Source organism: Cnephaeus nilssonii, assembly GCF_951640355.1.
Source record: "Cnephaeus nilssonii genome assembly, chromosome: 20".
Classification (NCBI taxonomy): domain Eukaryota; kingdom Metazoa; phylum Chordata; class Mammalia; order Chiroptera; family Vespertilionidae; genus Cnephaeus; species Cnephaeus nilssonii.
The window spans coordinates 37,773,447-37,801,428 of NC_137091.1; the positions used below are offsets into that span (position 1 = coordinate 37,773,447).

General features: G+C 45.6%; 3 pseudogenes across 3 annotated transcripts; all 3 read right to left on the reverse strand.

Annotated features, from left to right (window-relative positions):
* Window positions 1–2,445: 2,445 nt before the first annotated feature.
* On the reverse strand, window positions 2,446–2,764 carry LOC307092511 (small ribosomal subunit protein eS26-like; annotated as a pseudogene). Its single transcript has one exon. The product of its transcript is annotated as a small ribosomal subunit protein eS26-like (transcript).
* A 695-nt stretch (window positions 2,765–3,459) lies between these two features.
* Window positions 3,460–5,017, reverse strand: LOC307092512 (large ribosomal subunit protein uL30-like; annotated as a pseudogene). Its single transcript has 4 exons — window positions 4,714–5,017; window positions 4,027–4,109; window positions 3,606–3,971; window positions 3,460–3,491 (listed from the first exon to the last, which is right to left on the reverse strand). The product of its transcript is annotated as a large ribosomal subunit protein uL30-like (transcript).
* An 11,084-nt stretch (window positions 5,018–16,101) lies between these two features.
* On the reverse strand, window positions 16,102–17,489 carry LOC307116011 (abl interactor 1-like; annotated as a pseudogene). The gene is made up of 2 exons: window positions 16,425–17,489; window positions 16,102–16,211 (listed from the first exon to the last, which is right to left on the reverse strand). The product of its transcript is annotated as an abl interactor 1-like (transcript).
* Between the last annotated feature and the right edge of the window lie 10,493 nt (window positions 17,490–27,982).

Sequence of the window (27,982 nt, forward strand, 5' to 3'; positions counted from 1 at the left end):
TGATTGAATGTAATGGCTTGAGTCGATTTCTGGGGTCTCTGTTCTGTTCCGTTGGTCTATATGCCTGTTCTTGTGCTGCTTGGCTTTGCATCCCAGCTCTGTTATTTACTGACTGGGGCAAATACCCTAACCTCTCTGTGCTTCAGTTTCCTTGTCTGTAAACAGGAAAGCTATGTATGATAGCTTTTACCTCATTGGATTTCATATTTTTTACAAATGTTTGCTGAGTGCCTACTAAGTGCTTGATTCTAGGCCTTAGGGATGAAACAGTACAAACCAAACAGATACAAACCCCTGCCTTAGTGGCGCTGACATTCTCCTGGGGCAGACAGACAATGAGCAACACAGGCCGATGCAGGCATTTCAGAAGGAGATAAGTGGCAGGAAAAGAAAAATAAGGCAGGAAAGGGGCATGGGGAGTGCTGGAAGGTTTTTCACCTCTAAACTGAGCAGTCAGGCTGAAACCGGTGTGGCTCAGTGGATAGAGCGTCGGCCTGCGGGCTGAAAGGTCCCAGGTTCGATTCCGGTCAAGGGCACGTACCTTGGTTGTGGGCACATCCCCAGTGGGGTGTGTGCAGGAGGCAGCTGACCGATGTTTCCCTCTCTCATCGATGTTTCTAACTCTCTATCCCTCTCCCTTCCTCTCTGTAAAAAAATCAATAAAATATATTAAAAAAAATAAAAAAATAAACTGAGCAGTCAGGGGAGACCTCAGTGGGAAGGTGATGTGCCAACACTTGAAAGAAGGGATCAAACCAGGTGGGTAGAAAGTATTCCAGGCAGAGAGAGCAGCATGTGCAAAGGCCCTGTGATGGGCATGTGTCTGGAAAACGGCAAGGAGACACGAGTGGGTATTGTAATCCATGGAAAGTATTAGAATGGTGCCTGACACCCAGTAAGCCTGATAGAAACGCTTATGGAGTTGTTGTCATCATTATTGTTATTAAAATTTTTTTTTTCTCTCTTCTCTCCCCATCTTAGGAACCTCAGCAGGATGACGAGAAGGGCTGAAATGTTGCCCTTGGGGTCAGGTCCTTTTTTGATGGTGGCTGGGGCTGGGGTGGGGTCAGGTGGGGAGAAGGGGGAAATACAGAGTCTGTCTCCCTGTCCCCCAGTGTTCTGTTCTTACTGCGTCTTCCGTCACTGCACTCCGTCCCGTCCCGAGGTCTGTGGAAGTTGCCTGCTGCAGTGCTCACAGCATCTCCAACCGTCAGCCCAGTGGGGGAGGGAAGGGCAGGGGGAGTATGAGGCCAGACCTGTGGCTCCCCAGGTTTGCTGCAGAAACCCAGGATACCAGGAACCCCTTTCCCTCACTGTCCTTCCAGACACCCCTGGCCTTTGTGGGTTCATGAACTCCTACCCATAGTTCACAGCCCAACCCTCTTGTATTCTATACCAGGAAGCTTCCCGACCCTAGTTACTGACCTTTCCCTTCCCTGATGTCCTGTGGGCTTGGACCCCATTCCCTACCCCTTGGCTGCGACAGGCGGCTCTGCCCTGGCCACTGTGCTCCCTGTGGGCAGGAACCGCTTCATCCTCAGTCCTTATCACAGGGCTCAGAACAGGGTCTGGCTAAGTGCATTTGCTAGGTAAATGCTGGATAGAATTTGCCACAGAAATGTTACGTATGCAGAGGGCACTCTGTGGGCTAGGGCCCGGGGTCAGGAAACTGTATGTGGGGTCAGGGGACAGTAGAGGTTAAGTACAGGAAGCTCCAAAGGACCAGGCCTGCCTGGGCATCTGGTTGGTAGCTTCCCCAGTCTGGGCAAATCTTCATCTCCATCCTGGGCACCCCGTTCAAGGCAATGGGAAAACTCCAGGAGCTTCTAGGGACTCCCATTTTTTCCCATGGCTAACAATTTATTATGTAAGCACTGTGTTTAAACACCCCCCTGTGTTTCTCTGAGCAGGGGTAGTCCACTACTTTTGAGGGCTGGACAGGACAGTCAGAATGGCTGTTCCAGGCTGACTTCCACTCACAATGCATGGGGTTTCTGAGTTCCCACGTCCCCACCACCAGCTTCCTGCATTTTGCCAGCGTACTAGGTGTGAAGGACATCTCCTTGTTTTCATTTGCATTTCTTTGATTACTCATCCTATATATATTTAAAAAAATATATTTTTTTATTGATTTCAGAGAGGAAGAGAGAGGGAGAAAGAGATAGAAACATCAATGATGAGAGAGAATCATTGATCGGCTGCCTCCTGCACGCCCCACAGCGGGGATCAAGCCTGCAACCCGGGCATGTGCCCTGACCGGGAATTGAACCATGACCTCTTGGTTCATAGGTCGACGCTCAACCACTGAGCCCACTGGTGGGGCTACTCATCCTATATTTGATGCTTTGTGTATTTCTTCTGCAAATAGTTCACTTTTTTTTTTGAAGAAAAATTTTCGTTTTCCCCCCCAGAGAACTTTTCTTCACTCCTTAAAGACTTGGCTCCTCACAGGGGCTTTGGTGGAGGTCGTGGGGCAGCACCCGCAGGTCTAAATCAGGGAGGGGGTGTTCGGTCCTTCCGGGCTGTGAGTGGCACAGCTCACACAGGAATGCAGCTTCACATACGGCTTGGGAAGCACACAGGCATCGAAGACACTCGCTTCGGAGATGTCCCTAACGGCTGCGGCCTCTACTATGTCTCGAATGACAAACTTCTTAAAGGCCTTGTCCTTGGGCACGCACCGGGCGCAGCTGGTGCAACAAATAGGCTGCACGTGGCCTCGGCCTTTTTTGGCACGACCGTTATTCCTTCTTTTCTTGGTCATCTTGGAAACGAGGACCCAAGAGAGCCACATTAAAAAATAAATAAATCTTTATTTACTTTTAAAATTGAGTTTTCGAGAGAGAGGAAGGGAGAGAGAGACATTGATATTGATGTGAGAGCGACTGGCTGCCTCCTGCATGCCCCCTACTGGGGGGTTGATCCCCCAATTTGGGGGGGGGAGGGGGAGGTATGCCCTGGCTGGGAATCAAACCAGCAACCATGGGACATTGCCCAGCCAACTGAACCACATTGGCCCGGGCAATTGTTCACAATGCGCACTGCATGCTGGGTGACATTGTAGACTCTTCCAGTTTTGCCATGGTAACATTTGTGGGGCCTTCCTTTTGAACAGGGCCCATTCCCTTGATGTCCACAATATCACCTTCTTGTAGATTCGCATGTATGTGGCCAAAGGAACAGCTCCATGCTTTCTAAAAGGCCTGGAGAACATAGAGCGGGTGCCTCTCCTCTTTCCCTTTGTGCTAGTCATTTTGGCGAATTACAGGAAGATGGCGGTTCTGGCTGAAATTTTTGGTAGTGTTCTCCTGCTGTCCAAGTTTAATATTTTCCTTGCTGTCCTTTCCCCTAAGTCACTACTATGAACAGACCTCGGAGAGATAAATTTTTAAATAAACCGCTAAACAAAGTTTAGTATTCAGCGGATCTTGGAAATGGTTGTCCAGAATCCACAGGCCATTAAGGACCACCAGGCAAAGAGAAGTTGACCCCTAGAGGGCAGGCAAGTCAAATTATTATTCTTTCCAATTTTAAAGCAGCCACTGTTTATTACCTGACCAGATTACAACAATAACCTTCGTAAATAACTGACCAGATTACAATACCTTCGTTCATCCTTCTGATAAGCCTGGTGGTCTGGTCTTCCCTGTTACCAGCATCTCCACCTTCTGCAAAATGGGTGGCTTGTTCCTTCATTCTCCTTCTTAGAGAAGACAGTTCGAAGGGCCACAGGAAGTTGTTTGCTTCTGTGTAGCATTTTCCAACACTATAGATATTATAGATCCTCCATGCAGATGATGCTATATTTATCGAGAGATCCAGCAATCAGTATGTTATCTGTCAAGGAAATTCGGGTTTTGTTGATTTTGCCATAACCACCCTTGTAGATGAATTCCTTTACTGACTTCAGGTTTGGGTACCCCATCCAATATGGTTCCACAGTCCTCAGCATGTTAATCAAAGACTTGTTAAACAACAACAAACCAACAAACAAAAACAAACAAACAAACAAACAAACAACCCCACAAAGACTTGTTGAGGTTAACAAAGGTGCCATTGAAGATCTGGTGAAGGCAAAGGAGCTGCAGCACCTTTTGGACCTTTGCGCTCTGTCAGGAACTCAGTTTCTCCATCCTGCTCCACTGTGCCAACTGTCCGGACCGAGCCCCTCTGCCAGGGCCTGGACCTTCTTGGACGCGGGGTGGTAGACGGAGAAGCCATGAGAAGTTGTAGGCGTATGAGAGACTATTGTAGGAGCCAGTGGCCAAGTAGCCATTGCTAACAAGGAGCAACCAGAGAAAATAGTTCTTCAAAGCAAAGTCCCATACAGCAGGTAGCTGCACACCGGCTAGGCAACAATACATCTTTCCTACATCGTAGCCTCCATCATAGAAGCTATACAAGAGCCATCCTTAGAGCTACAGCCTCTCTAAGCAGCTGTGCTGGCTGGTCAGTAACAACTTTATACTACTGAGGCAAAAGAGGCTTCCTTCCAAATAGTGACATCAATCATTTGGGTTATAGAAGGGCACGCTTGCTCAGTGCATAGATTACTGCGTCCTTGCACCTGTGTATAGCATCTTAGCCTTGAACACCCTGATTAAGATTCCCATGCTCAGAGTGGCCTTGAACATCTGGCATACTCTGAATAGGGCCTTCAGACTCTAATTGGCCTTGAGCAACTGGCGGATTCTAGACAGGGCCCCACACGCTCACACCATTGATACCTCCCATCCTGATGACAAATGTCAATTTGGGTTTTGCAGGCACATAGAAATTGCCAGCTTTTCTTACCATCCCAGTCATTTGAATCTCAGTTCTGTACATCTTCCTTTATTCCTCATAATAGTGCTTAGCTTTCATAGATAAGTTTCCTCCTTGCCCTTTGAAGCATCTTTTGGGTAAACATCTTTCTCAGGTGCTTGGTCTTCAGCTCTGTGAACTTCCTTTTATTAAGGGTATATGGCACAGCAGAAACCTTCTTCTTCGTCTCTTCTGCACCCTCCATGGTTCCAGTGGGAAAAGAGCCAAGTTAAATTCTTGAGAAAAACAGGGCTTGATAGAACCAAGTTCTAAGGGACTTTTCCAGATTGTTGACGCGGAAAGAAAATTCTATGCAAGCAGTCATGCACTGCTCACTTCTCCCTGTGAGTGTTGTTTGGGTTCATGTCAGTTTATTTAGTGCTTCTCTATCATTAAATTGTTGAGTGGGTCTCCTCTGAAATTTTGTATGTGCTTTGAGATGGACTATTTCTTGAAGAACCCTCAGAAGTGGAACTAAGGTTCCCCATTCAAAATCTATTGGTGCCTTGACTTTTAATACACAAAAAATTCAGTGAAACCTTCTTGTCTCTGGACCTTTTCCCCCTTTATGTTTCACCGAAGGAAATGAAGTGGGAGCTGGGCTTATTCATTCTGCAGGGCCAGTTAAAATTAAGTCACACTCAGATGAGTATTTTCCCAAACCTGCTTAATACATCTTGTGAAGGCTATTACTATGCTCCACATCATAATATCAATCCTGCAACAAATTATTCTAACCCACTGACCCGTTGTCAATCCTGCTTGCACAGTGGGGACCTTTTGGTACACAGGACAAAGCTCAACCAACTGAGCCATATCGGGCCAGGGCCCTGTCTGATTACTTTTTACTAGAAGCTGGGTGCACAGATTCGTGCACCCGTGGGGTCCCTCGGCCTGGCCTGTGGGCATCGGGCCGAAACCAGCAGTCAGACATCCCCTGAGGGATGTAGTAGTGCATGAAGCAGCAGGTGGCCAGGGAGGAGCCCGAGCCTGGGCGGGCTGCGCACCACTCCCACTCATCCTGCACACTCATCCTGGCCCCGCTGCACCTGCCGCCGCAGCTATGCAGGCTCGCTGCGCTCTGCTGCGGTCTCCGCGTGCCATCCTAGAGTGATAACGGAGTGCCCATGACTGAGAAGTGGCCATGGGCTCATGCCCAGTCAGTCCTAATGCCGGTCCCATCCTGGTCCTGGTCCAGATGGGGAAGGGCGTGCAGGGGAGTGTCTGCGGGAGAGGATCGCACTGCCACAGCTGCGCTCGCCAGCCGTGAGCCCGGCATCTGGTGCTCACTGGTCAGCTGAGCATTGCTCCCTCTGTGGGAGCACATGACCACCAGGGGGCAGCTCCTGCAGGTGAGCGTCTGCTCCCTGGTGTTCAGTGCGCATGAGAGCTACTGGTCAAATGGTTGAATGGTCACTTGGGGTTTTATATATATAGACTAGAGGCCCGTTGCACGAAATTCATGCATGGGGTGTGTGTGTCCCTCAGCCCAGCCTGCACCCTCTCCAATCTGGGACCCCTTGGGGGATGTCCAACTGCCCGTTTAGGCCTGATCATGCAGTTGGACATCCCTCTCACAATCCAGGACTGCTGGTTCCCAACTGCTTGCCTGCCTGCCTGCCTGATTGCCCCTAACTGCTTCTGCCTGCCAACCTGAACACTCCCTAACCACTCCCCTTCCAGCCTGATTGACGCCTAACTGCCCTCCCTAGCCTGCCTGGTCACCCCCAACTGCCCTCCCTTTCAGGCCTGGTCCTCCCAACGGCCCTCTTCTGCAGGCCTGATCACCCACAACTACCCTCCCCTGCCTGCCATCTTATGGCGGCCATCTTGTATCCACATGGGGGTGGCCATCTTTGACCACATGAGGGCGGCCATCTTGTGTGTTGGAGTGATGGCCAATTTGCATATTACCTCTTTATTATATAGGATGTTTCCTATGTCCGTTTTCATGCTGTTGAAGTTCTCACTAATTTTCTTGAGCATCCCTGTAACCATTGCTTTGAACTATGTATTTGGTAGCTTGCTTGCCTCTATTTCATTTAGTGTTTCTTTTCCTTTGAGGATGTCTCTCGTTCACTCATTTAGAGCATGTATTTGTTTCTGTGATTAGGAAGAGCTGCTATGCTTTCCAGACTTAGTATGGTGGCCTATTTAGTAGGTGTCTTGTGGGGCTCAGTGGCACAGACTGCCTGGTCACCTGAACTATGTGCTCCAAGAATGTCCTTTGGGTGGGTTATGTGAACCCTCTTATTGTATTGACTTTTTGTTTGTTTTGTTTTTCTTATTCCTCACTTGAGGATATATTTTTTTCATTGCTTTTTCAAAGAGAGTGGAAGGGAGGGAGGGGGTGAGAGAGAACTAGAGAGAGAGAGAGAGAGAGAGATGTGAGAAAGACACATTGACTGATTGCCTCCTGCATGCACCCCAACCAGGGGCCAAGAGCAAACCTGCAACCCAGGTATGTGCCTTTGACCGGGAATCAAACCAACAACCCTTTGGTATGTGGACCCATGCTCTAACCATTGAAAACCACTGGCCAGGGCTAGTTGAGCCTTTAAAAATGTTCTTTTAAAGTTGATTTTTTAGAGAGAGAAGGAGAGGAAGAGAAAAAAAAACCATCGATTGGCTGTTTCCTACAGACCCCCACAGGGGACTGAGCCCACAACCCAGTCATGGGTCATGATCGGGAATCAAACTAGCCACCTTCAGGTGCATGGGACAACCCTCGGCCAACTGAGCCACACAGGCCAGGCTTGTAGTTGAGTTTTGATTGCTATTGGCCTGTCAGGGTGTTGCCTGTCTGGCTAAGAGGACAGACTTCGACTGCATTGTAGGAGTTTCTGTGCAGGGCTCGACCCCACAAAGCTGAATTAGCCTTACAGGGTCTGGTGTCTGCTGAGACCTCTCTGTGTGTGCCGCTTGTGGAGCTAATTGGGGCATGCTCTGACGTTGTCGGAATCCTGCCACTGGCTGTAATGGGTCTGGGGCCATGTGGGAGGGATTCCAGTGCAGGTTAATATTAGGCACTGCCTGTAACTAGCTCTGTGCTAGCTATTTGGATCTACAAGGCAATCCACAGTTTTTGCGGCTACCTCTGCGGGGCCTGGGTATGTGTCAGAGAGGCCAAGTTGTGTACCAAGGCCAGTTTCCACCCACACCAAGCCCAGGGGCAGGTCAGAAAAAGACCCAAGCCTTCTTGAGACCCACCTCCGCCTAAAAGCTGCCTGTTAGGTTCAGTCGCTGAATGAGCCTCTGGTGATATGCTAGTTCTGTGAGATAGGTTCCCAGTGATTCACAACATGGGGCAAGCGGTGATCATCAGATTGATCCAGATTTACACTCAGTGCCAGAGTCGGCGCTGAGGTGACTCAGCAACAAACTCATGGTATACCCCGGTCAGCCACCACTCGCCGTGTGCAGATCTTTATGGTTGGGCAGGCTATCAGGGAGGTGTCAGGGTGAGGCCAGCAGAGTTCATCAGGCCCAAACAGGCCAAGATTTGGCCCTGAGAAGGGATGGCTCTGCACAGGAATGCTAGTGCCCTTTGGGCACGTGAGAAATAAAGGAGAACTCCCAAGAGCCAGATAACTCCGTTTTCCTCAGAGTCGGCCTGGACATTCTGGAGATTTTTCTGCACCACGGGACCAGGCTGGCCGCAGCCTGCTGACAATGCTGCAGAGTGCCAGCTAAGCAGGGCTAGGTCGCTGGCAGTGAGCGAGATGGAGCTAGTGGTTCTTCCATTGAGGGGGCAAGGCTCCACTGCTCTGGCATGTTGGGGCCCAGGCCCTCTGCTCTAGCTCTCCAGGGTAGGCCATGGCTGCTCTGGCCTGGGGGGGCCACCGTTTTGGCCTGCAGGAGGCAGGGTGTTGCTGCTTTAGCCAGCTGGGCTGCAGCTGTGGCCTGTGGAAAGCAGGGCTCTGTTGCTCTGTTAAGTGGTGTGAGGGAGTGGAAATGGACTTTGCCTCAGAGACATACAACTCAATCTCTGACTCTCTCTGAGTTTGCTCTGAAGATCCCTTCCAGAAAGTCTACTTTGCCGGCCCAGGCAACAGCCTCCTCAGCAGAGTGTGAGCTCCCCAGGGAGTGTGGGGTAGTGCAGCTTCTTGTCTGATGTAGCTCGAAGGGGAGTGCTCGGTGGTGTCTGTGGGTGGTGCAGGGAAGTGGCTCAGCACAGGGACCCCGGTGGCTGTTCCTTCAGCTTTCTCCCCAGAGCCACACAACCCCGACTACCCTTGAAAGACTCTGCTGAAGCCTAGGGTGAATGGCTGCGAATGAGATTTTGTGTGCTGGCTCTTTAAGAGGGCACCTGAGTTTCTAGCAGACTCTTCCTGGCATATAGAACCCCTGCTGATTTTCACAGCCAGATGGTATTTGGGTGCCTTTTTGCAATGAAGGGCCCAGAGTGGGGTTGACACTCCACGTTTTCAGAGGAAAACTATGCCACTGAGATATCCACCCAGGTTTTCTGCTGTTGCATGTGAGTGTAGGGCCAGCCCTATTCGAGTCTCCCCACTTCCTACCAGTGTTGATGTGGCTTCTTCTGTAAATCCTTGCCCATAAGACGAGTCTTCGTTGGTTATTGAGGTTAATTGTTCTATAGTTTAATTATAATTCCAGTTGGGACCTGGGAGGAGGTGAGTGTAACTTTCACCTACTTCACTGCCATCTTCTTTTCTGGTCATATTTTTTAAAAAATGCATTTGCAGCATGTGATTAAGATTTTAAATTAATGTATGAAACAATTCTTTATCTCTTCACCAAATGTTTTTGTTCCCCTCTCTTCACTGGAGGTAAATTACCTCCAGTCAGATGTTCAAGACATGACGTCTGCCATTTTTGTGATTTCTCTCTTTACTCATCCTCAGTTAAAATCCAGCAAATAGTCCTCTAAGTCTTAATACAAATTTTCCTGACTTCGTAATTTTCTCCTAACTTTCCACATACTTTCTTTGCCTCAAATGAGGTGAGCTATATGATCACTTAAATTTTGATTGATTCTTCAAAAATTCCACTTGAGAAGCCTGTGCTAATTATCACACCCACCTTATATGAAATTACCCAATAACTACTCAAAGAGAGTCAGGAGGCTTTGCCTAGAAGAAGTGATAAACATTTATTCAAGAATCAGAGGGTTTACAGATGACAAACATAACTAGGCAATACCCAGAGTGTTCTGAAGAAGAAAAAGAGATGAGTTTTTATAGCAAAAGGAACATTCTTGAAAAGAATCAGACCTGCCCTGGCCAGGAGGCTCGGTTACTTGGAGCATCCTCCTGTACACCAACATGTTGCGGGTTTGATTCCAGGTCAGGGCACATCCTAGGCTGCAGGTTCAATCCTCAGTCAGGGTGTGTATGGGAGGAAACCGATCGATGCTTTTTCTCTCACATCCATGTTCATCTCTGTATCTTTTACCTTCCTCCCTTCCTCTTTCCCTCCCTCCCTCCCTCCCTCCCTCCCTCCCTCCCTCCCTCCCTCCCTCCCTCCCTCCCTTCTTCCCTCCTCTCTCTCTAAAATCAATGAAAAATATCCTAGGTTGAGGATAAAACTGATTGGTCCGAGATGGTAATTCTTAAAAGAGCAGTGCTTTGAAGACTGGTTGTTAGTTGGTCTGGATACTTGAACATTCTCTCCTTAGTCTTTTAGGGACCAATCACATGGTTGTCTGGAGGTTTGCTGTACATCTACATATTAATGCAGGACTGGAAAGTTTAAGAGATGATGTTCCCAGGCTAATTACAACAAGAATAGAATCATTTTCTCATGACACCATTTTCTTTATTTTTGTAATGCAGCAGCTTGACTATAGTGATTCCATTGTATTTCTTTTTTATATTCTATATTTTATTGATTTTTTTTTTTTTTACAGAGAGGAAGGGAGAGGGATAGAGAGCTAGAAACATTGATGAGAGAGAATCATCGACCAGCTGCCTCCTGCACACCCCCTACCAGGGATGTGCCCGCAGCCAATGTACATGCCCTTGACCGGAATCGAACCTGGGACCTTTCAGTCCGCAGACCGACGCTCTATCCATTGAGCCAAACCGGTTTCGGCCATTGTATTTCTTTAAAAATATATTTTTATTGATTTCGGAGGGAAAGGGAGAGGGAAAGAGGGATGGAAACATCAATGATGAGAGAATCATGGATTGGCTGCCCCCTGCACACCCCACACTGGGGATCGAAGCTACAACCTGGACATATGCCCTACAGGTAATTGAACCATGACGCTCAACCACTGAGCTATGCCAGCCAGGCCCATTGTATTTGTTTACCCTAATCCTCACATAATATATTAGTCATTTCTCTAGAAAATGAGGCAATCATCATCACTGTTATTATTTGTAATTTAGTCTTCACTAGTGAGAGTAAGCATTTTTGCACAGTTGACAGAATTCTTAATTCTGCAAACTGCTCTACCTATGTATTTTGCTAATTTTTCTCTTGCACAATAATTTTATAATTTAGTTCAAAAGCTTTGTGTATTACACATTATTTTTAATGTGGTTTGAAAACATTCCCTCTTGACTTGGCATTACAACAAAGGTTGGCACAGCTGCTAAATACAGTTTACATTAAGAAGAACTAAGATAGCCCTAGCTGGCTTGTCTCAGTGGATAGAGCATCAGCCTGCGGACTGAAGGGTCCCAGGTTCGATTCTGGCCAAGGGCACATGCCTGGGTTGCAGCTCGAACCCCAGTAGGGGGTGTGCAGGGGACAGCCGATCCATGATTCTCTCTCATCCCTGATGTTTCTATTTCTCTCTCCTCCTCCCTTGCTCTCTGAAATCAATAAAGAAATATATATATATTTTAAAAAGAACTACTAAGATATTCATAGCATGGGTTCACCAGAACTTTTACTTCCCTAGGCTGAATAAACATTTACTGGGAAACACAAGTTGAGGTATTTTTCTATTTACTTGCTTCTTTAGGTCATAAAATCATAAAGAGATACTGAAGTAATATTTACCTGAGATTTATCATGTACTAAAAATCAATGCTGACTTCTGAGAGTTGCTACATCATTTTTATTTTAAAACAAGGAAGAGAAGACATTAAACAAATGGTCATAAAATCATTTTAAAGCCTAGACAATAAGCAAGGCATGGGAATGCAACAGTATATACACTAGATAAAATCCTGTCCTGAAACTAATATAATGTTATGCCTCAATTATCCTTAGAAAAGGAAAGAAAGAAGAAAAGAAAGAAAGACTAAGGAAAAGGCAGGAAACCATTAGAAAGGTAAATATTTTCCCTTGTGGGTAGGCCTTGTTAAGGAGCACAGAGAGCTTGGAGCACATTTTACCACGATCACGTTTCCCTCCCTGTGTTGGAACCAAAAGGGGATTTTCTCTGATCTCCATAGTGAAAACCCAGTAGCGTTCCTGGAAGTAGAAACATCCCCCAAAGAAACAGCTCTACATCCAGATCTTTTGATTTTCATCTCATTTGAAAATCTTCTCCTTGAAATTGTTAGAAAGAAGGCGAGCCCCAAAACCCGGGGTGGTGGTAGAACACGAAGGATACTCAGGCGCCCACAGCCAGGCAAATATCTTTACTCCTGCAGGAGGGTGAGCACGCACAGGGTCTGGGAGCATGCACACATTACTGGGGGTACACTCAAGATTTTATCCCTGAGGCATGCCATCTGTCCCTCACTGATGATTGGTCAGAGCTTAGGCTCACATTCTTGTGTGACTGGCTAATTTAAAGGCCAAAGGAAGGGGTTGACCTTTGTGGTTTCAACATGGTTGTTGCCTAAACTCCCTTCTTTGACATAAAAGATGAGTTGTTCATTCTCACAATTCCCCCTTTTCTTTGTTTTTTCATACAATGTATGCTTATTACAAAGTAATATATAATGATTTTTATTATGTTGCACAAGTTTAACATTTTAGTTCTCTTCTATTATTCTTTTGAAAAATTTAATATATTTTTTGATTTTTAGAAAGTCATTTTCTCCTATCTTTCCACATACTTTCATTGCCTCAAATGAGGTGAGCTATATGATCACTTAAATTTTGATTGATTCTTCAAAAATTCCAATTGAGAAGCCTGTGCTAATTATCACACCCACCTTATATGAAATACCCAATAACTACTCAAAGATAGTCAGGAGGCTTTGCCTAGAAAGAAGTGATAAACATTTCTTCAAGAATCAGAGGGTTTACAGATGACAAACATAACTAGGCAATACCCAGAGTGTTCTGAAGAAGAAAAAGAGATGAGTTTTTATAGTGAAAGGTACATTCTTGAAAAGAATCAGACCTGCCCTGGCCAGGAGGCTCGGTTACTTGGAGCATCCTCCTGTACACCAACATGTTGCGGGTTTGATTCCAGGTCAGGGCACATCCTAGGCTGCAGGTTCAATCCTCAGTCAGGGTGTGTATGGGAGGAAACCGATCGATGCTTTTTCTCTCACATCCATGTTCTTCTCTGTCTCTTTTCCCTCCCTCCTTCCCTCCCTCCCTCCCTCCTCCTCTCCCTCCTCCTCTCCCTCCTCCCTCCTTCCCTTCTATTCTTCCTCATACCTTCTCTCCTCCCATCTTCTCTCCCTCCTACCCTCCTTCCCTCCCTCCCTTCTTCCCTCCTCTCTCTCTAAAATCAATGAAAACATATCCTAGGTTGAGGATACAACTAATTGGTCCGAGATGGTAATTCTTAAAAGAGCAGTGCTTTGAAGACTGGTTGTTAGTTGGTCTGGATACTTGAACATTCTCTCCTTAGTCCTTCAGGGACCAATCACATGGTTGTCTGGAGGTTTGCTGTACTTCTACATATTAATACAGGACTGGAAAGTTCAAGAGATGATGTTCCCAGGCTAATTACAACAAGAATAGAATCATTTTCTCATGACACCATTTTCTTTATTTTTGTAATGTAGCAGCTTGACTATAGTGATTCTATTGTATTTCTTTAAAAAATATATTTTTATTGATTTCGGAGGGAAAGGGAGAGGGAGAGGAGGGATGGAAATATCAATGATGAGAGAGAATCATGGATTGGCTGCCTCCTGTACACCCCACAATGGGGATTGCCCCACACTGGGGATCGAATCCACAACCTGCACATATGCCCTGACAGGGAATTGAACCGTAACGCTCAACAACTGAGCCATGCCAGCCAGGCCCATTGTATTTGTTTACCCTAATCCTCACATAATATATTAGTAATTTCTCTAGAAAATGAGGCAATCATCATCACTGTTATTATTTGTAATTCAGTCTTCACTAGTGAGAGTAAGCATTTTTGCACAGTTGACAGAATTCTTAATTGTGCAAACTGCTCTACCTATGCATTTTGTTAATTTTTCTCTTGCATAATAATTTTATAATTTAGTTCAAAAGCTTTGTGTATTACACATTATTTTTTAATGTGTTTTGAAAACGTTCCCTCTTGACTTGGCATTACAACAAAGGTTCGCACAGCTGCTAAATACAGTTTACATTAAGAAGTACTAAGATAGCCCTAGCTGCTTGTCTCAGTGGATAGAGCATCAGCCGGCGGACTGAAGGGTCCCAAGTTCAATTCTGGCCAAGGGCACATGCCTGGCTTGAGGGCTCAAACCCCAGTAGGGGGTGTGCAGGGGGCAATCGATCAATGATTCTCTCTCATCCTCGATGTTTCTATTTCTCTCTCCTCCTCCCTTGCTCTCTGAAATCAATAAAGAAATATATATATTTTTAAAAAAGAACTACTAAGATATTCATAGCATGTGTTCACCAGAACTTTTACTTCCTTAGGCTGAATAAACATTTACTGGGAAACACAAGTTGAGGTATTTTTCTATTTACTTCCTTTTTTAGGTCATAAAATCATAAAGAGATACTGAAGTAATATTTACCTGAGATTTATCATGTACTAAAAATCAATGCTGACTTCTGAGAATTGCTACATCATTTTTATTTTAAAACAAGGAAGAGAAGACATTAAACAAATGGTCATAAAATCATTTTAAAGCCTAGACAATAAGCAAGGCATGGGAATGCAACAGTATATACACTAGATAAAATCCTGTCCTGAAACTAATATAATGTTATGCCTCAATTATCCTTAGAAAAGGAAAGAAAGAAGAAGAGAAAGAAAGAAAGACTAAGGAAAAGGCAGGAAACCATTAGAAAGGTAAATATTTTCCCTTGTGGGTAGGCCTTGTTAAGGAGCACAGAGAGTTTGGAGCACATTTTACCACGATCACGTTTCCCTCCTTGTGTTGGAACCAAAAGGGGATTTTCTCTGATCTCCATAGTGAAAACCCAGTAGCGTTCCTGGAAGTAGAAACATCCCCCAAAGAAACAGCTCTACATCCAGATCTTTTGATTTTCATCTCATTTGAAAATCTTCTCCTTGAAATTGTTAGAAAGAAGGCGAGCCCCAAAACTCGGGGTGGTGGTAGAACACAAAGGATACTCAGGCGCCCACAGCCAGGCAAATATCTTTTCTCCTGCAGGAGGGTGAGCACGCACAGAGTCTGGGAGCATGCACACATTATGGGGGGTCCGCTCAGGGTTTTATCCCTGAGGCATGCCATCTGTCCCTCACTGATGATTGGTCAGAGCTTAGGCTCACATTCTTGTGTGACTGGCTAATTTAAAGGCCAAAGGAAGGGGTTGACCTTTGTGGTTTCAATATGGTTGTTGCCTAAACTCCCTTCTTTGACATAAAAGATGACTTGTTCATTCTCACAATTCCCCCTTTTCTTTGTTTTTCATACAATGTATGCTTATTACAATGTAATATTAATGATTTTTATTATATTGCACAAGTTTAACATTTTAGCTCTCATATTTTTTTTAAAATTTAATTATTTTTGGATTTTAAAAAAGTATATTTCCTAAAAAATTAATTTGCATGCATGCTTTAAACAAATAGTTATAGTTCAAGAATGAAAGGGTCTAAACAAATGGTATGACCAGCACAAGCATTTAAGTTTCTGATTTTAATATTACTCTGACATAGCATTAGTAATGTGCTGCATTGAAACATTAATGGTACAATCTGAATCAGGATTTGTTAAATATTGTACTCCAGACCCCCAGAATATTTAAGCTGGTCATGAAGTTAACATTGTGTAGGTAAGTATATAAGCATAAATGCTTATGGACAACCTCTTGTATAAATTGCTGTTTAGCAATACACAAACTGCCTCAAAGATGTATGCTTACAGGGTAGATATTCAATTATACCAAGAAAACAGCATGTCCTGGAAATATGGGCACATTTGAAGACAATTTTGTTAACCATTAATAGTATGACTGAGTAATAATAAGAGCCTACTTTAAAAGCCAAAAATTTTAGTCAGTATAGTGCATGATTGATTCAACATAGTTCCCAGGGAACAGACCAGTCACTCAATTGCAGACTCCGTCATACCAGCCATCATCATTCTTCTTTATTACATAAACTAGAGGCCCGGTGCACAAAATTCATGCATGGGTAGAGTCCCTAGGTCTGGCCAGCGATCAGAGCCAATCGTGGCCTCCGGCTGCCAGCCTAGGCCTTCCTTTGTTCCACGCTGCCTCCTGGTGGTCAGAGCACATTATAGGAAGGGATCGAACTCCCGGTCTCCCGGTCGAAATCCCAAGGGGACACTTTGATGTTAGCCTTTTATAAATACAGATGATTGCACCCTCCATAAATGACAGCTCATCATCCTTGTCTTTTGTATAATCATATATTGCCACAACTTTCTCAATATACTAGTAATTCTTAGGGGCCGAAGCAGGATCCCCATCTGCATACAGGTCATTATACTGAACTACTGCAGCCTCCTCTTCTTCATAGTCCACTGGAGGTGGTGGTGGCGGAGGTGGAGAGTCACCAAACATGGGAATGTCATCTGGTGGAGGTGGTGGTGGTGGAGTTGGACTATCAGCAATGATCCAATAGTGAGTGGTGAAGGTGTAGGCACGGCCATGGGAATGCCAATACTGCTGCTTCCCCTGTTTTCCCGACTTCCACTTCCCCCATTACTTCCACTGTGTGTCCTCGGTCTCTGATTTGAAGAAGCTGTCCGCCTGGGCTCTGCTGACTTCCAAGCCTAGCAGGACGGGTCATGCAGTCCTTAGGAACTGTTGGGGGTTTAACAGGTGCCAGGGCTTTGTAAGGCGTATCCTGTCCCAACGTTTCCCGGCCTGACATGGGAGGACTTGGTGGTTTCTGAGTAGGAGGATTTGTTCTGGACAGTGTGCCAGTTCTTGCAGGCTGGTTATTTCCATACTTGACGCCATGGCCCACATCATCCAGAACTGTATATTCCAAAGGTTTTGGAATAGACCTTGCAGGGGGCTCCATATTTGCAGGTCGCTATTATTTTGTGAGTTCTTGATGTATTCTTATTTGTTGTCAAAATGCCAATCTCTCTTCGAGCCACTTTCTCTTTATGAATGTCCACCGTCTGTGAGAGATGATTGATGGAAGACTCCATTCTCCGAAGCTGAGAGGCTTGGATGCCCAGCAAGTGGAGTACCTTGTTGGCCAGTGCATTGATTTGGTAAGCAGCACTTGCTAGGGGTTGGGTTGTGCGGGCTTTGGTCTCTTCTAAAGCTTTTCTCTTGTCTGTAGCCTCTATGTAGTTGTCCTCACAGAAGTCTGTCACCCGCGCCAGGTTCTGGTCACTCTCTATCAGCGCCCTCTTGCCAGAAGGGATTTTCTCCTCTAGTAACATCTGCAGCTCTGCCATTTCCCACCCCTCCGCATCGCTTCCTCTCACATTAAAGAGACAGAGGCTGCAAGGTCCGAGGAGACTCCAAACACTTTGTAGCCCGGACACAAACCGCCTATCTGCCCTCCCGCCCTCCTGCTCCTAAAATTTAAATGATTTATTGTTGAAAATATTATATATGTCTCCTTTACCCTTACCGCCCCCCCCATTGACCTCTCCCCGGCCACTCCCGCCCCCAGCACATGCCCTTGCCCCCCTAGTGTCTGTGTCCATTGGTTATGCTTACATGCATGCATACAAGTCCTCTGGTTGATCAAAGGAGCCCCTGGACTCTCTCTCTTCTTCTTAGTCTGTCTGTCCATCGAAAAGGGTTTACAATATGCCAAAGTGAAAGGGACAAGTTCCAGTCTAATTGCTGGGCAAGGACACAGGTAATGCCCCCCCGCATTACCACCAGACATCAGCACAAGCTATCGGCGGTGCACAATGATGGGCTTCTGAGGATACCCGGCCATTTATGCATCCAGATAAATTTCCCATAAACTCTGAGTACTGTTCCCCTACCCCCACCTTGAGAGGCAGGAGGTATAGTTTATGTCAGAAGTTGCCGGCTGGATTGTTTTGGGGGACCCTTGCTCTTTACCTCTGTTGGATGGGAACAACAGGGAGAGAGTCTTACAGGAAGCATTTCCCCACATGGTTTCCTCCTGATACAGGGCAAGCACACATTCCATCCGTTACTGTCTGAGGTTCATCTGAATGGAAGTGGGATCACTTGGCCCTCTAGCCTTCCTGGCACGCAAGCATGACAGTCTCTTTTATTTAGAATATTCCAGAATATTTAATGCATTCTACCCAGGCATATGTTTCCTTATATCCTGCCTCCTTTTGCATCATGGTGGCAGTGGCAATGTCCCTGGTGGGGCTAACAGTCTCAGAGCAAACCTCTTTAGGGGATCTTTTCCTGTGACATCTACTCCTAAATCTAGTCCTAGTCAATCTCTTGGCCTAAATGCTGAAATATCCAAGTCGTTGAAGTTTTCTATACTTAAGAAGGAGGGATTACACTGTAAGTTCTGGCACGCATAGGGAAGGGTACCTCTATATAGATGTATTCTAGTCTTTAGGTGACTAAACTTTTTATCTCCTGGTCAGGATACAGTCGCCTAGGCCTGGTGTTGGGTGGTGCACAATACATCATTCCAGGCAGGACAAGGGATAGGCCATTCACTCACAGTGAGGTATCAGGACACATGCAAATGGAGTAGGCCTGTACCTGCTTTTGAAGGTTTAGATCTCCACATGGTATAACTTGGCAAGCATCAAATTGAAGGGTTATGGGCTTATCGCCCTTGGTTATGTTAATCAACTACTTAACTGGCTCAGCATGATCTGGATTTTACACATTTCCCCAGCCCACATTGCAAGCCCCTGCAATTTCCCAGAACCGGAAAGCAAATAGACAGTCTATAGTTTCTTTAGTGTTAATTTCAAGGGGCTATGTCCTGATATGGCTGTCCAACTTGAGGTGTCGCCACCCAGAGAAGCTGGTTGTACGCCCGCAACCTGAGTGTGATGGGTTCAACCTCATTCTGCAATCTGAACAGCCATCTCAGAGGTAAGCAAGACAAGGTAGGGTTCTTCCCAGGAGGGTTCCAACTTGTTTTCCCTCCATGTCTTAACCAGAATGTAGTCTTCCAGTGGATGGCAATGAGCTGGGAACTCAAGAGGAGGGCCTTGGGCCAGGAGGCCTTCTAACCTGAGAGAGATTAAAGTAGAAGAGGTATCCAGTAAGTAGTTCTTAAAACATTGGTCCCTAGTCTCCATTGTAGGAAGATCTTGAGGCATTCCAGGGCCTATTGGATTCACCTAAAGCCAATTCTCGGTCAAGAAAAACTTCATTTATTCTTCAGTGTGGTCAACAAATGACACTAATTGGATTTCTGCTACCTGTCTCCCTGAGTACATTGATAAAAGCTATTTACCCTCTGATTAGGGAGGCAAATGTAAACCATTTACTCTTAAGTTTTCTTGGTTTAGGGAAGATGGGATTTAATATATAGCTCCAAATTAGTGTTTAACCAACGTAGGTTTCCTATTCTACTTGTCCTGGATTACTGGCCTGTGTCATTTATAAAACTACCTTTTAATATTTCTCTTTACAGACATTCCACAACTTTCACAAACCCTTCCTTGCAAACCTTACTACTTTCAGAACCCACTTTCTTTTTCCTTCAAAATGATACCAAAACCATAATTTCTTTCCAATTAGTTAGAATTCTTAACCCTTAGAAACCTTAATCTTTAGGTGACATGTAAGCAATTAACATTCCTCAGGTTAGCAATACATTCACATTTTTAAGAGAGATTTCAAATATCAGATTCAAATCCATCCTCTAGATTCTCCATACGAGGTAAAGTCAGATTAATATTTCATTGTTCGGGGCAAAAACAGAACACTGGGAACTAGCTATGGTTATGGGAAATATTAATGATGCTCTGTCAACCATGACTGCCCTGTGTTGGTCAAAAACAGGACATACCAAGTTGACTGGGAGTTGTATGCCCCCGGGACCTAGGAGTCAACCTTAGAACGAGGTCCATTCTCATTCAAGAACTGCCCATTATCATGGAAACATTATTCTTGTTGCCTAAACAGTGGATTCACACACCGTACAAGCAGCTGACTTATGTGGGGCTGCAGAGCAGATTTCTGTGGATGACCCGCTACTCTCCCATACGGCCAGCAGTATGGGAGAAACATTCATATATGATTCAACTCTGTCTCTGCTCAATTGGCTCAAGCAGCACGGACCCATTGATTACCTGGTTACACTAGGATCTTATCTCATACTAACCCAGCACAGCAAATGCCTTAGGTTCTGAGTGGTGCAAAACCCAAGAGGATTCCCTATGTTCATAAACCAGCGAAGAGCAAACTAAGTCCCCAAAGGATAGAAAGCAAGCAAAGTAAATCAGTAACCAAAATTACAGGCACAGAGACAAGAACTTTCACTAGTTAAGTTTCTGGTGGTTGATGCCCTGAGAGGGAAAGCAGGAAGAGTCCCCAAGATTAAGGATTCTTGGCAGCTGCTGGAACGTTCCTGCAATCTCTGCCACGTGGTCAGCCTTGCCACAAATAGCTGCCCCCCCCCCCGCCCCCAAAGCGGGACATGCCCCATCTTTAAACAAATTAAACCAAGCAACAAGGAGACAGGAAACATCAATAGAAACACATATACAATATTTACAGGCACACACAACCCACAGATAAAGCTTCACACCGTGCTCCCTGTCTGTTCAGCCACAGACACCACAGAGTGCCCTGCATAAAAAAGACAACGGAAGCAAAGCAATGTCCCCTGTCCCTGGTTTGGGGACTGTCCCCCCTTCAGAACCTCAGAATTCTCTCCAATGGACTGTATGGGGGAATGGCTCTTTTGGGGCCTAGAATTTTTGTTTCCCATCCTTGGTAGGTCCCTTGTGGCTATTCTATGCTCTCAACCCCCCATACTGGAGATTTCTTGCACTCCCTGAGATCTGCTTCGTCCCTCTCTAGTCATTTCCCGCGCAGGAGAATGGAACCGCAGATCAGAACTCTGCACTCGCTTTGTGTCCAAGACACATCCCAGTCACATATACTCGACCTCCGAGGATACCCAACCACCAAGGCAGTGTTTATAGTCTGGTTTCCTACCTTGGCTCATGCATGAGGTTTGCCTGGTTGCCATGGTGCTGGCTTGGGCCCTTCCCATGTTGCTGGCTGACTCGCAATCCCGAGTTTATAGTTGGCCCGGGGGTAATGGCCGTCCCTCCTCACTGAGGCCACCACAACTTCGCAGTGGGGTGTGCCTCCTCAGGAGAGGGGTCCAATGGCCCTCCCTAGCAATCGATGGAATCCTGGACCAGTCCCCAAAATGTTTAGAAGAAGGCAAGCCCCAAAACCAGGGGTCCTGGTAGAACACAAAGGATACTGGGGAGCCATATAGCAAGGGAAATATCTTTCCTTCTGCAGATGGGTGTGCATGCACAGGGTCTGGCAAGCACACACACTGAGTGGGTCATCCATTTGGGGCTTTATCCCTGATGCTCACCGTCTGTCCCTCACTCTTGATTGGTCAGAGTTTAGGCTCACATTCTTGTGGGATTGGCTAATTTAAAGGAAAGAGGGAGGGGTTGCCCTTTGCCGGTTCAAAATGGTGGTTGCCTTTTTACTTTTTTATTCTCACATATATGATTCAACCCTGTCTCTGCTTAATTGGCTCAAGTAGTGACAGGCAGCATGGACCCATTGATTTGTCTGGTTACAGAAAGAAGGAAGAAAGGAAGGAAGGAAGGGAGGAAGGAAGGAAGGAAAGAAGGAAGGAAGGAAGGAAGGAAGGAAGGAAGGAAGGAAGGAAGGACAGACCAGCCCATCTCAAATGATTGTCTCTATGCTAGAAACAAAATTTTCAGAAAAAAATTGATAAGCAATTACATTCACATTTTTTTAAATTCAGAAAAATTTAAATCTAAAGCTTCTTTTCCTAAAGGAACCATGCTGATGGTTTTTCATATATATATTTCCAGATTTAAAGTAAGGTTATTTAATCCCAATAAAGTGTGATAAATGTTATACTCTACATATTTTCACAACCTACTTTAAAAAATAACAAAACTCATTTTTTTATATATATATATTTTATTGATTTTTTACAGAGAGGAAAGGAGAGGGACAGAGAGCTAGAAACATCGATGAGAGAGAAACATCGACCAGCCGCCTCTTGCACACCCCCCACCAGGGATGTCCTGGCAACCAATGTACATGCCCTTGACCGGAATCGAACCTGGGACCCTTCAGTCCGCAGACTGACGCTCTATCCACTGAGCCAAACCGGTTTCGGCTAACAAAACTCATTTTACCACTTGGGAATCTTAATGTTGGAAAACATTCTGATTTAATTTGTTTTTTATTTATTGTTTTATAAACTTTAACTTTTAAAATGACTCTTTTTAAAAAATATATATTTTATTGATTTTTTACAGAGAGGAAGGGAAAGGGATAGAGAGTTAGAAACATCCATGAGAGAGAAACATCAATCAGCTGCCTCCTGCACACCCCCCACCAGGAATGTGCCCGCAACCAATGTACATGCCCTTGACCGAAATCGAACCAGGAACCCTTTAGTCCGCAGGCCGACGCTCTATCCACTGAACCAAACCGGTTAGGGCTAAAATGACTCTTAAATGTGTTATTAATTGTATGAGCTATAATTTATTGAAAAGTTTATCATGATTAAATTATAACTTATTGAAGTTTTATTATTATAAACAATTTTTCATTTTAATGTCCCATGTTGATTGATGTATGTTGGAAGTTGACCATGGGGGTGAAGCTTAAAGGCTAAAACTGTTTTTCCAAAAGGTATTTGAATCTTATATTTGGTTTCATTTCCTTAGTCAATCTGAAGACAAGAACCCCCACACCCATGTTTCTTTGCTGTGACAATGGGAGGGGTCAAAAGAAAGAATTTTATGGCTTTCTAGTCAGGTTTCACTTTGCTATGGGAAAAGTGATTTCAACTGTGAACATGTCCCAGCTTTGACTATGGTGTCTAAAAGATGGAAGAAGCATCCCCACCCCTCCTACCTGTCATGTTTTCTTCATGGGAGACTGCAAAACCTCACCCCCCAAAAAGCCCCCACAAATCTCAGATTTAACAATGACAAAGGACAATCAGTCGAAACTTCCTTATGATGACTTGCAACTTGTATTTACTTAGAGCGATTCTCTCTTTCAATTCCAAAACTCCCACAAATACCAGATGAGGCCACATTTGGCAGAGTAAGACTGAAGAACAGCCTTTTTTACAGTGTCTTTCTCAGGTTATAGCCTTATATTGCTTCCATAACTTGATTCCCCATCTAAATAAATACACAAATAGAACATATACAAGCAAGTGCCTTATAGTTATCACATATACTCCAACCCTCTTGAGTATTTTCAGGGGCACAAGCATCTTTGGGAAGAACCTTAAGAAGGTGCTCAGGGACAGCTGCTCTGCAGGGACCCCGAGTGGCTGGGAATGACCCCATTTGCTGCCCCACATGGCGGAAAGACCTCTATTCGCTACCTCTTCAGAGCCGCAGGGAGAAGGAAGCCTCATTGGATGAAATGAACTGTTGAGTGTGCAGGCAATGCAAACACGATTCTGTGTCAATGATGATTACATTGAATATGTCCCTGCTTTACATTCCTATTTCAGGCTTTGAACTTGAAAAAGGTCCTCAGTCCTCCACCCCAGGTAAAGAATGAAATGTGGCTGAAGTCCCATCACCTGTTCTTGTGCCTGTTCTCAGACAGGCCTAGAACCAAAGAACACGGACATCAGAGTAGAATTTAAGGTGCTCACAGTTTTCTCCGAATCTAAAGGAGAATCAGGGCCTCATTTGGATTCACATGGATGCCCAGGGAGACGTGAGAAGGTGTGGCTGGATTCCAGGTGTGAGAGAACAATGCATTATTGGCATGGGCAGAGGCAAGGGTCCTACTGGGGAGTGGAGGTGACACAAAGACTTTCTCTACCTCTGTCTCCAAGTCCGCTGAGGATCAATGTCCATGCTCTCCCCAGGCCTCCGGAAGACAGTCCTTACCTCCTGGAAGACCAATTCTTTGCCGTTGTTCCAGTAAGAAGAATGTGTATCTTTTGGGTGGGTTCCACGCTATTGTATACATACTGAGTGAGAGGCATGTAAGCTGGCCTTTAGACCCACTCCCACACTCACTACATCACCCTTATTTGTGCATTTTCCCTGCTACTCCTTCCTCACCCACTGAAATTTCTACTCATCACAAACACATCCTGCTCAAGGACGGGTCCAGACGCATGTAGTGATTGATCCTATTTGTGATACTCCACCCCTTCTCATGCTGGAAATCTTTCTAGAAGAGGCTTAGAGACTGGAATGAATCCAGAGGGTGGGGCTTCCAGGAATTCTTTATAATCTGCCGCTCGCAGAGCTCACACACACAACTCGACACAGTTAGGAAGAGCTGTCCAGCAGACGACGCAACAATGTCAGTGGTACCGGTGAGTAGAAACGACACAGACTTCAGTGATCCCAGGTTCCATGAAGGAAGGAGGAAAGAGTGCAAGATAGTTTAAGAGGAAAATATTTGGGGCATTTAGCAGTTGTGAAAGTGTGGAAGAGAGACCCTGGGCCTATGATGATGGAATCCTTATGGGGAATCGTGTGTTGACCTGGGCCAGTGTAATCCAGTGCCAGCATTTGGTGGTGTCTGACTGACTGTGAACTCTGTGACTTTGTGTGGGAAGTAGACAGCTGACTGGGATGAAATGATCAGAGTGTGTGTGTGGTACAAGGGGTGAGATTGCACATTTGTCTTCATGACTGTGTGTGTGTGTGTGTGTGTGTGTGTGTGTGTGTGTGTGTGTGTGTGAGAGAGTGCAGCTGGGGCAGAGGTTGAGCAACTGTGCATGTCAGTTGGGAGTGTTGGCAGGTATGGTGAGTCCCATGTCTCTGTGTGACTCTGTGTGATTCTCTGTGTGTGTGTGATAATTTGTGACTGCGTGTTGAACTGTGAATATTTGTGGCTGTGTCTGCATGTGAGTGTTCTCCCTTACATGGTAGTGACTTTTAAGTAACTGTATGTCTTTCCATGTGTATCATTGTGGCTCCTGGTGGGCAGAACTGGAGGTCTTGGGGAGAGTGGGTTTCCCAGGACTCCTCCCTGAGCATTAATGAGAGCAGAATGAGTCAGTCCTCAGATGCCTCTTCTCAAGAAGCCTGGGGGAGGTGAACTCAGACTGTGGGGCACAGGATCTCCTGTCTAGGTCAGCACACAGTGACCCCTGCTCCTGCCTCAGGTCTCCTCCCCCAGCCAGTCCTTCCTTTGTCCTCACAACAACAACAACAACAACAACAACAACAACGGTGAACCAGATCCTGGCTCTCTGGGGAAGGTGGTTGTGGGAATTGGTGTCAGAGAATGGATCACCTGAAGATGGAAGGAACAAAATCAACCTCAGTCCAGACAAAGCTAACAGTAGATACCAATGGACAATGTGTAGATTTCTTTAATTATTTACTGTCCCCCACCCTGTGTGCAGGTACTGGCTGTGTCCTCAGTGACTTGTGCATGTTCCTGAAAGAACATGCATGTCCTTGAAAATTCTTATGCGTATATAGCCCACACACGGGCGTCTCCCTTTCCCTTATCATTGCCCTCTCTTTTAACAAATGTTTTTCATTGGAGTGAATATTTATAGTTTTATAGTTTTGTCTTGTCTTTACAGTTTCAGATAGGAAATGATCAGAGGGTGGTACTTCAGAAAGGGCCCTTTCCTTCTGCTAGGTCACCCCTGTTTAGACCTCATACATACCAGTGATCAGGTTAAAGGTTTTACATCTATTAGGTCATGTGTTACTGAGAGCTCCCTCTGAAGTAGGAATTTCTGATAATCCTCCTTCCACTGAGGAGACGAAGGCAAGGAGAATTCAAGTAATTGATCTTCGGTCTCACTGCTAGTAAGAGGCAAAATTAGAATCCAGGAAGCCTGGTTCTTGAAAGCTTGCTTTCAATGACAATTCTCTCATTTCTTCACGGACACAGGGTCCTGACTGTGATGAGGTGGGGAGGAGGGGGCCCTCAGAGTTTGTCCTTTGATGTTTATCCTGCTTTGCCACTGGGTGGTAGGAGGGGAGACCACACCTGGCTTTGTCCCTCTCATCCACTCTCTTCTCCCATGGCAGGTCCCATACACAAAACTTACATCCTTGAACATTGGTTCTTCAGTGACAATCAAAGGGACACCTGCCATGTCTTTCATGTGAGTACTCTGTAGCCTATGGTGGGAAAACGAAGAAGTGAGGTTATTGTAGCTTTGGAGGTCACTTCATGCACGAGTGATACTGAAATGTGTAATTAGCATAATGGTAGCACAATGCAGTTGCAGTTCCTGGAGATCCATCCGGTGCCAGGATTAAACCTACAGGTGCATGTCTGTGGGTAAGTGTTGAAGACTGGGGGCTGGGGTCACTCAGCATTGGAGCTGAGGTTTATCATCAAGGGACACAGCAGTATTTCCAGGGCATGAAATGTAGCACCAGGCCAGTGACTACTGCTCGGTGTGAGCCCTGGGCTAAGAGATGAGGCATCTCCCCAGCCTGGGCAGGACAAGCTGAAGCACCCCACAGGGACGTACTGCAGTGTCACCCAGGAAGGCCTTCCTTCCCCCAGGGGGAGTTGGGAAGGGTGTGTATGCGGGTGTCAAATCTGGGCCCCCAAGAGGAAGGGTCCTGCTCCACATGCTGTGTGCTTTGCCTTCAGCATGCGCCCAGAACTGCAGGTGGATTTCCACACTGGAACTCAAGAGGACTCAGACATCGCCTTCTGTTTCCGAGTGTACTTTGGAAACTATGTGGTGATGAACAGCCGTCAGTTTGGGGACTGGAAATCAGAGGAGAAGTACGAAGGTATGCCTTTTGTGGATGGCCAAGCATTTGAGCTGTGCATCTCGGTGCTTCAGAATGAGTACCAGGTGAGTGTACCCAGGAGCATCCACTACATGGGCCCTAAGGGCTCCCAGAGGAGGACACAGCTCTCCCTGGCCTGGCCCCAGAGTCACTTGTGGTTCATCTCCTGCCCCTCTCATCACACAGCACCCTCTGCGTGTACTGCCAGGCTCAGGTCAAGATCAGCACACATGCCTTATTCTCCACGGTGGAAAATGTCCTCCGTCTTCACTTGCAGCCATGTTTTCTATCTGTGCTATCATTCTTTCAGTTTTCATGTAGGAGATTGTTAAAATATGCATATAAATAATTATAATTAGTTTAAAATTGAGTGTTTTTACATTCCTAAATCCAGTCCCTCTCTCCAGAGCAACAGTTACTAGTCCTTTTGTGCTCTTTACAGAGATATTATATGCTTGTACAAGTCTATCATCTACATATCTATCTATCTCTCTCTCTATCTATCATCTATCTATCTATCTATCTATCTATCATCTATCATCATGTATCTGTATCTGCTTTTGTTTCTTTCTAAATAAATGATATTACAAGTATTTCTAGTAATCACACATTGAGGACTAGAGTTTATTTGTTGTAAAAAAAATGTATGTTAGATGCTCTAGTCCGTGGTCGGCAAACTGCGGCTCGCGAGCCACATGTGACTCTTTGGCCCCTTGAGTGTGGCTCTTCCACAAAATACCATGGCCTGGGTGAGTCTATTTTGAAGAAGTGACATTAGAAGAAGTTTAAGTTTAAAAATTTGGCTCTCACAAGAAATTTCAATAGTTGTACTGTTGATATTTGGCTCTGTTGACTTATGAGTTTGCCGACCACTGCTCTAGCTGGTTTGGCTTAGTGGATAGAGCATCGGCCTGCAGACCAAAACGTCCTGGATTTTATTCGGATCATAGGCACATATCTAGGTTGCAGGCTGCTCCCTGTACAGGCCCTGGTCAGGGCTCGTGCAGGAGACAACCAATTGATGGGTTTCTCTC